The sequence below is a fragment of the Scyliorhinus torazame genome, chromosome 8, assembly GCF_047496885.1.
Source record: "Scyliorhinus torazame isolate Kashiwa2021f chromosome 8, sScyTor2.1, whole genome shotgun sequence".
NCBI lineage: Eukaryota > Metazoa > Chordata > Chondrichthyes > Carcharhiniformes > Scyliorhinidae > Scyliorhinus > Scyliorhinus torazame.
The window spans coordinates 234,498,780-234,507,708 of record NC_092714.1 but is presented as its reverse complement, the minus strand read 5'-3'; positions in this window follow the sequence as shown (position 1 = coordinate 234,507,708).

The following is an 8,929-nucleotide window of genomic DNA, read 5'->3' as shown; positions in this document are numbered from 1 at the left end:
GAGCAAATACTAACTTGAGCGTTGAATGCACATTTCTGCCTTGTGTCATTGATTTCTCCAGTAGATTGCACTCAGCAGTTGTTATAACCTGCCTACTTACCATTGGCTGGGGACTAATGACTATCCCACAATCCTGTGGGAGTATGAGCTTCCCCAATGAGGGGGGCGGAGAAGCCACTAGTAAACTCCTAGTATAAATAAAGCCGGCCAGTTCAGGAACCAGCAGGAAGGAGTATGTAGCAAGGGAAGTTACTGCTACTGTTATGTATATATGTTATAGTAAATAAATGTTATTACTTTGTATCCTTAAAACTCGTGCTGGATTCTTCGTGGCACTTACAAAACTGGCGACGAAGGTTAAAGTGAATAGCTGTCTACACTGCTGAAGCCACCTCCCTAGATTTTTGTTGGATACAGGTTGGAAGTTGTTTTCTATTATACCATGCCTCTGTACGGACGTTTGGATGTTTTTGATGCTGCGCTGGAAAGCTGGAACCAGTACACACAACGGATGCGTTACTATTTCCGGGCAAACAATATCACCGAAAACGAGCGCCAGGTGGTCATAGTGCTCACCGCCTGCGGCCCGCATATGTTTGGGGTGATTAGGAGCCTTACGTACCCAGCTGCGCCGGACACCAAAACGTTTGATGAACTTGTGAATATAGTGGGGCAACATTTTAACCCAACCCCATCCACGATGGTCCAGCGTTACCGGTATAATACCGCTGAGAGGACCCCTGGAGAATCCCTTGCCGATTTTCTATCCAGGCTACGCAGGATTGCGGAGTACTGTGACTATGGTGAGACCTTGTCAGAAATGTTACGCGACCGGTTGGTTTGCGGTATTAACAATGCGGCCACCCAGAGAAAGTTGTTAGCGGAGCCAACATTGACTTTTCAACAGGCCATTCAAATAGAATTGTCCCGAGAGAGCGCAGAGCGAGGAGTACAGGAGCTACAGGGAATGGAAGTGCATGCCTTGGGGCGCAACCCCTTCCGCCCGCAAACGTCCCCCCGCACTCCTGCGGTACCTAGGGCGAGGCAACATCCGGACCGACGCCATACGCCAGTGGCCATTCCTCCCCGAAGGGAGCCTTCTCCAGAGCCAATGGATGAGGAGCCATGTCCGTGTCAGACTTGTAGGCGCCGACCCCGTCGCGGACGGCGGTCCTGGGGGCGCCAGAGGCGCTGTCGTTCTGACCGAAACTGGGACCAGCCCAGGGGCCGTAACTGGGACCAGCCCAGAGGCCGTACCTTCCATGTGGATGAACCTGCGGCGACTACTCCTGAGGACGTGGAGACGGAGGACGACTGCCTGCAGCTGCATTGTGTGGCAGCTCCCCGTGTGGCCCCCATTAAGGTGATAGTACGGGTCAATGGCCACCCGCTTGAGATGGAGTTGGATACTGACGCAGCGGTCTCCGTGATCGCCCAGAGGACATTCAACCGCATCAAGCAGGGTATACAGACCCTTACATTAACCGACTCACAGGCCAGGTTGGCCACCTACAGGGGGGAACCACTGGACATTGCAGGAACTACAATGACCCCTGTTGTCTATGGACGCCAGGAGGGGCGTTCCCCACTTATCGTGGTGCGCGGCCATGGGCCCAGCCTGTTGGGTCGGGACTGGTTGCGCCATTTGCGGTTGCAATGGCAGCACATCCTCCAAACAGTTTCTGAAGGGTTGACTGAGGTGCTAGGACGATACCCAGATGTATTCCAGCCCGGTTTGGGGAAAATAAAAGGGGCCGTAGCCCGTATCCAAGTTGAACCAGGAGCCACGCCACGCTATTTCCGGGCGCGCCCAGTGCCTTACGCCTTGCTCGAGAAGGTAGAAGGGGAGCTCACTCGTTTGGAGAGTTTGGGTATTATCAGGCCCGTCCGTTTTGCTGACTGGGCAGCACCAATTGTACCTGTAATTAAACCAGATGCCACAGTTCACTTGTGTGGCGACTATAAACTTACAGTGAATACGGTTTCCCGACTCGACCGATACCCAATGCCTCGCATAGAGGATCTCTACGCGAAACTTGCAGGTGGACTCTCGTTCACAAAATTAGATATGAGTCACGCCTTCCTGCAGTTGGAGCTGGACCCTGCCTCCCGACCATATGTAACGATTAATACACACCGGGGCCTGTATGAATATACACGGTTGCCCTTTGGAGTATCCTCTGCATGCGCAATTTTTCAACGTGTTATGGAGGGCATTTTGAGAGGTTTACCACTTGTGGCTGTCTACCTAGATGACGTTTTGATTACAGGGACGTCGGAGCAGGAACATTTGGAAAATCTGGAGGCTTTCCTTAGACGCCTTTCGGAGGCTGGAGTCCGTTTACGTCGCACAAAGTGCATATTTCAGGCAAAGGAAGTAGTCTACCTAGGTTATCGGGTGGACCGCGAAGGTCTGCACCCCGTCGCAGAGAAGGTGCGTGCAATTCAACATGCCCCCGCCCCGACTGACACTTCGCATCTTCGTTCTTTTCTTGGTCTCGTAAACTATTACGGGAAGTTCCTCCCCAATCTGGCAACTACGCTGGCCCCTTTGCACCTTCTGCTAAAGAAAAATCACACCTGGGTTTGGGGTCAGCCGCAAGAAACCGCTTTCCGGCGGGTAAAGCAACAATTGTCGTCGTCTGGGTTACTAACCCACTATGATCCTGGAAAGCCTTTGCTCGTCACATGTGATGCATCCCCGTATGGTATTGGGGCCGTCCTGTCCCACAAGATGGAGAACGGGGCCGAACGACCGATAGCTTTCGCCCTCGCACATTGACTGCAGCGGAGAAAAAGTATGCGCAGATCGAGAAGGAGGGCCTGGCAGTGGTTTTTGCGGTGAAACGCTGCCACCAGTACGTGTACGGCCGCCATTTCACTATCGTGACTGATCATAAGCCCCTGCTGGGACTTTTCAGAGAGGATAAGCCAATACCGCCCATTGCTTCTGCACGGATCCAGCGCTGGGCTTTGTTGCTTGCTGCATACGAGTATTCTCTGGAGCACAAACCAGGTACGCAGATAGCAAATGCCGACGCACTGAGCCGATTGCCTTTATCGACCGGCCCCATGTCGACCCCCACGACCGGTGAGATGGTTGCAACCCTAAATTTTATGGACACCTTGCCTGTCACGGCATCACAGATCCGTGAGTGGACCCAGATGGAGCCAGTCCTGTCAAAGGTTCGGCACATAGTCCTGTATGGTGGGCAGCATAGACAGCTCCCAGGCGAGTTGCGGGCATTTTCCTCGAAGCTGTCAGAATTCAGCGTGGAAGACGGCATCCTCTTGTGGGGGATGCGTGTGATTGTCCCGGAAAAAGGCCAGGAGCTGATACTATCAGACTTGCACAATGGGCATCCAGGCGTGACCAAAATGAAAATGTTGGCCCGGAGTTATGTCTGGTGGCCAGGCCTCGACACTGACATTGAGAAGGTGGCCCAAAACTGCTCCATTTGCCAGAAGCATCAGAAGCTTCCGCCGACCATGCCCCTACATCACTGGGAATGGCCAGGGCGGCCTTGGGCACGCTTGCATGCAGATTTTGCAGGCCCTTTTCAAGGATCCATGTTCCTTCTACTAATTGATGCCCAGTCCAAATGGCTAGAGGTGCATAAGATGCAGGGGACAACGTCCTGCGCAACAATTGAAAAGATGCGTTTATCGTTTAGTACGCATGGCCTCCCCGAGGTGCTGGTCACGGATAACGGCACTCCATTCACGAGTGAGGAGTTTGCGAGGTTCACGAAGATGAACGGAATCCGCCATATCCGCACTGCCCCTTACCACCCGGCCTCAAATGGGTTGGCAGAGCGCGCAGTGCAGATATTCAAAAGAGGCCTAAAGAAGCAGTCTTCCGGATCAATGGACACGAGACTGGCTCGCTTTTTGTTTACGTACAGGACCACCCCCCATGCGGTGACTGGGGTAGCTCCCGCAGAACTCCTAATGGGCCGGAGACTTCGCACCCGCCTTAGTATGGTTTTCCCGGACATTGGCGCAAAAGTACGCCGCACACAAGAACGGCAGGCACAGGGATTTTCTCGGCATTGTCCGATTCGGCAGTTTGCACCCGGAGACCCAATGGTGCCCAATGGGTTCCTGGTGTAATCTTTCGCCAGACGGGCCCTATATCTTACCAAGTGCAAGCCCAGGGTCGTCTCCAGCGCAAACATGTAGACCACGTTCGGTCCAGAAGACCATCCCCTCAAAAGATTCCCCACCTCCGGAGCTCATTTCAACAGCCCCAGAGACAAGGGAAGGTAGTCCTCACAATCTTCCACTGGTGCCTCACTCGAAGCCTGCGCTGGTCGTTACGGGACCGAATGGAGATAGAGACGCTGACATGATGGAGGCAGCGGACTCTGACTCCGAGATGGAGACACAGGATGCATCAGAGGGGGAATCCTCGGGTCCACGGGCTGTGGATGTACAACCATGCCGTTCATCACGGAAGCGCTGGTCTCCATCTCGTTACACGCCGCCTGATCCAGCACCGCGTGCAAATGGTGTCCGGCCTGCGGCCAAATGAGTCCGACGCCCTCCTTCGCCAGGGTCTTCAGTGGATTCCTTGGACTTTGGGGGGGAGGTATCTTATAACCTGCCTACTTACCATTGGCTGGGGACTAATGACTATCCCACAATCCTGTGGGAGTATGAGCTTCCCCAATGAGGGGGGCGGAGAAACCACTAGTAAACTCCTGGTATAAATAAAGCTGGCCAGTTCAGGGAGGAGGAAGGAGTATGTAGCAAGGGAAGTTACTGCTACTGTTATGTATATATGTTATAGTAAATAAATGTTATTACTTTGTATCCTTAAAACGCGTGCTGGATTCTTCGTGGCCCTTACAAAAGCAGTTCTTATCAATTTCAAAGGAAGGTGACATGAAAGGTTAACAAGAAATCCCTCAGCAGTACTCCAATTGCTGCAGGTCTGTTCATAAGTTATTACTTGTTCATAAATTGCTAGATGACCTTTACAGACTAGTCAGCAAGAGGGAGAGAGAAGAATAGACTGTAACATGCAGAGCCGTGAGAAAACCAGCTTGGCAAGTCAATTACTGAAAATTAAAGAACAAAAGGAATAACTTGAATATATCCATTGTGGGAGAGACTGAATCTGTGATTGGAGGAGCAGCTCTGTCTTACTCCTTCAATTACCGCTCTGCTGCCAGTTCCCACTCTCAGCAATGGACAGTTTAACTGAGAGTCAATTTGTTCTTTTAAATAAATCCTTACAGTTGCCGAGAACTGAAAGAACTTTGGGCAGTATTGAGGTTGACTCACTTTTTTAAAGAAAAACAAATCGGAACTGTCAGTTTCATTGCAATTACTACCCTTCAAGAGTAAGTCACTGGCTGCAATGTGCTTGGGGATCTCCTGTGTTGTGAAGATTGCTTAAATTGCACAAGATTGTTTCCATTCATTAAAAGTAGAAGACGGCGGCATGTGGTGCAGTGGTTAGCACTGGGACTGGGGCGCTGAGGACCCGGGATCGAATCTCGGTCCTGGGTCACTGTCCATGTGGAGTTCGCACATTCTACCCGTGTCTGTGTGGGTTTCACCCCCACAACCCAAAGATGTGCAGGTTAGGTGGATTGGCCACGCTAACGAGCCCATTAATTGGAAAAAAAAATAATTGGGTACTCAAAATATTTTTTAAAAAGTAGAAGACTTTCTACTGTCTGGGTGTATAATATTATTCAGTAAAATTATTTCATACAAAGAGTGTAATTATATACTATTTTATCTTTAATTTCACAGATTAGAAAAATCCAAGAACTCCAGAGTAACTAAGTGAAATAGTTGAACAACTTTAGTCTTCACTGCTAGTGAGAAGCATTGGAACCCCCAGCCCTCACAGCATCCAACTGGCTCCAAAATGGTTTCACAAACTCCATTTCCCATTTTGTGACCAGACTTTCAACCAACAATACTCTCATGACAATCGTTGCAGGCTGGAACTGCTGCTGTTAACCTTCGGGCAACTTTGCAATTTTCTGGCAGGCTTTTCAACAAGAAATTGGAAGCATGAAACTGCTCGAAGGTCAGAAGTAGAATGTCAGAGGAAACTGTCAGTTCTAATGTTTTTAAAGCCTGTTTCTCAGGTTTAAAGCTCTGGCTGCTCAGTCTGGACTAATGAAGGGATCTCATTTACTATATCACTGTCCAGGCATCAAGTGCACCCAGTCCCCCTTCTGGGTCCTGCTTGTTCCTATCAAGTTATATTGCAAGGATCTAAATTGTGTGACAATGGAAGAAGATTGCGCGATGTGCTGTAGAAGTGGTGACTGGGACTCTTATCTTTTGACAATATGGGCGGGATTCTCTAATCCTGCGCAGAGTGTGCACGCCGTCATAAACGCCGTCGTGTTTTACGACGGTGTGAATGGGCTGCTGCCAGGACTAATTCGGGCCCCTACAGGGGGCCAGCACGGCGCTGGAGCGGTTCACGCCGCTCCAGCTGCCGACCCCGGCGCAAACTGTGCGGCGTGGGATCCGCACATGCGCAGTGACACTGGCGCCAACATGCACATGCGCAGTGGCCTCCTTCAATGCGCCGGCTCTGACGCAGCATGGCGCAGGACTACAGGGGCTGGCGCGTAGGAAAGGAGGCCCCCAGCTAGAGAGGCTGGCCTGCCGATCGGTGGGCCCCGATCGCGGGCCAGGCCACATCGGAGGCCCCCCCCCCGGGTCAGACCCCCCCCTCAAACAGGCCACCCGACCCTTCAACGCCGAGGTCCCGCCGGCTCAGAGCAGGTTGGAACGGCGCCGGTGGAACTCTTTTTTTTTTTTCCAGGTCGGAGAATCACAGGGGGGCTCTGCGGAGAATTGCGTGCCGGCGTCGGTGCGGCGTGGCCCGGTCGCGAGGATTCTCCGGCCCGGCCCAGGGCTGGGAGAATCCCGCCCTCTATATCCGAAAGAATTTGGTACCTGGGGCGAAATTCTCCCGAAACGGCGCGATGTCCGCCGACTGGCGCCCAAAACGGCGCCAATCAGACGGGCATCGCGCCGCCCCAAAGGTGCGGAATGCTTCGCATCTTTGGGGGCCGAGCCCCAACATTGAGGGGCTAGGCCGACGCCGGAGGAATTTCCGCCCCGCAAGCTAGCGGAAACGGCCTTTGTTGCACCGCCAGCTGGCGCGGAAGTGACATCCCCGGACGGCGCATGCGCGGGAGCGTCAGCGGCCGCTGACAGTTTCCCACGCATGTGCAGTGAAGGGAGTCTCTTCCAGCTCCGCCATGGTGGAGACCGTGGCAGAGGCGGAAGGGAAAGAGTGCCCCCACGGCACAGGCCCGCCCGCGGATCGGTGGGCCCCGATCGCGGGCCAGGCCACCGTGGGGGCACCCCCCGGGGCCAGATCGCCCCGCGCCCCCTCCCAGGACCCCGGAACCTGCCCACGCCGCCTTGTCCCGCCGTTCAAAAGGTGGTTTAATCCACGCCGGCGGGACAGGCAATTTATCAGCGGCACTTCGGCCCATCCGGGCGGGAGAATCCAGCGGGGGGGGCCCGCCAACCAGCCCGGCCCGATTCCCGCCCCCGCCGAATATCCGGTACCGGAGACTTCGGCAACCGGCGGGGGCGGGATTCACGGCAGCCCCCGGCGATTCTCCAACCCGGCGGGGGGTCGGAGAATGACGCCCCTGGTCCAAGTATGCCAAACTGTTGTGGAACACATACATATCCTTTTCAGCAGTTATTTAAAGTAAGAGGAAAGAAAGTTAAATTGAATTATCTGCTCTAAAATGCATTCTATCATATAATGGTAGAATCTATATAGATAAATTGAACCATTTATACAGAGAATAAAATGCATGCGAACATCCATCATTCTGTCCCATAGTGAGTAGGAGTTGAATAGAATGGACACTGAACGAGGACTCCCATGCTCTGTAAGTAATTTGTCACTCTCTGTGAGAAGATATATCCAATAAATATTACAAAGATATGTCTTGAAGGATTAAAGATATCCCAATGTTTGTGTTTAAATCAGGGGCGTCATTCTCCGACCCCCCAGAGGGTCGGAGAATGGCCGTTGGCCGCCATGAATCCCGCCCCCGCCGGTTGCCGAAGTCTCCGAAGGGAGAAAAGTCGGCGGGGCAAAAATGGCGCCGCAGACCTAGGAGAATGGCACGGGTGGGCGCAAGGCAATCGATTTTGGGCCTGCCGATATTCTCCCGTCCGGATGGGCCGAAGTCCCGCCGACGTGATGACGGGTCACGTCGGCGTAAATCAAACCTCCTTTCAATCGGCGTCAACCTGTGCTCAAGGTTTACGCCGACCAGCGTGGAGGTGAGTGACGGCCTGGGGAGTTGGCCGCTGGACAGGCGATGGCGTGACCGCAGTCTGAATGTGTGGGGGAGAGGTGTGTGTAGGTTTTGTGTGTGTGTGTGTGTGCGGCGGGGGGGGGGGGGTGGTTAGAGTGGGCTGGGCTCCGGGTCCGGGGGGGTGGGGGTCCGTGCCGGGGAGGGGGATGGGGGGGGGTCCGTGCCGGGGAGGAGGATGGGGGGGGGGGTCCGTTCCGGGGAGGGGGGATGGGGTGGTCCGTGCCAGGGAGGAGGATGGGGGTTCCGTGCCGGGGAGGGGGGATGGGGGGGTCCGTGCCAGGGAGGAGGATGGGGGGGCTCCGAGCCGGGGAGGGGGGATGGGGGGGGGTCCGTGCCGGTGAGGAGGATGGGGGGTCAGTGCAGGGGAGGGGGGATGGGGGGGTCAGTGCAGGGGAGGGGGGATGGGGGGGTCAGTGCAGGGGAGGGGGGATGGGGGGGTCCGTGCCGGGGAGGGGGGATGGGGGGGTCCGTGCTGGGGAGGAGGATGGGGGGGGGGGTCCGTTCCGGGGAGGGGGGATGGGGGGATGGGGGGGTCCGTGCCAGGGAGGAGGATGGGGGGGGTCCGTGACAGGGAGGGGGGATGGGGTGGTCCGTGCCAG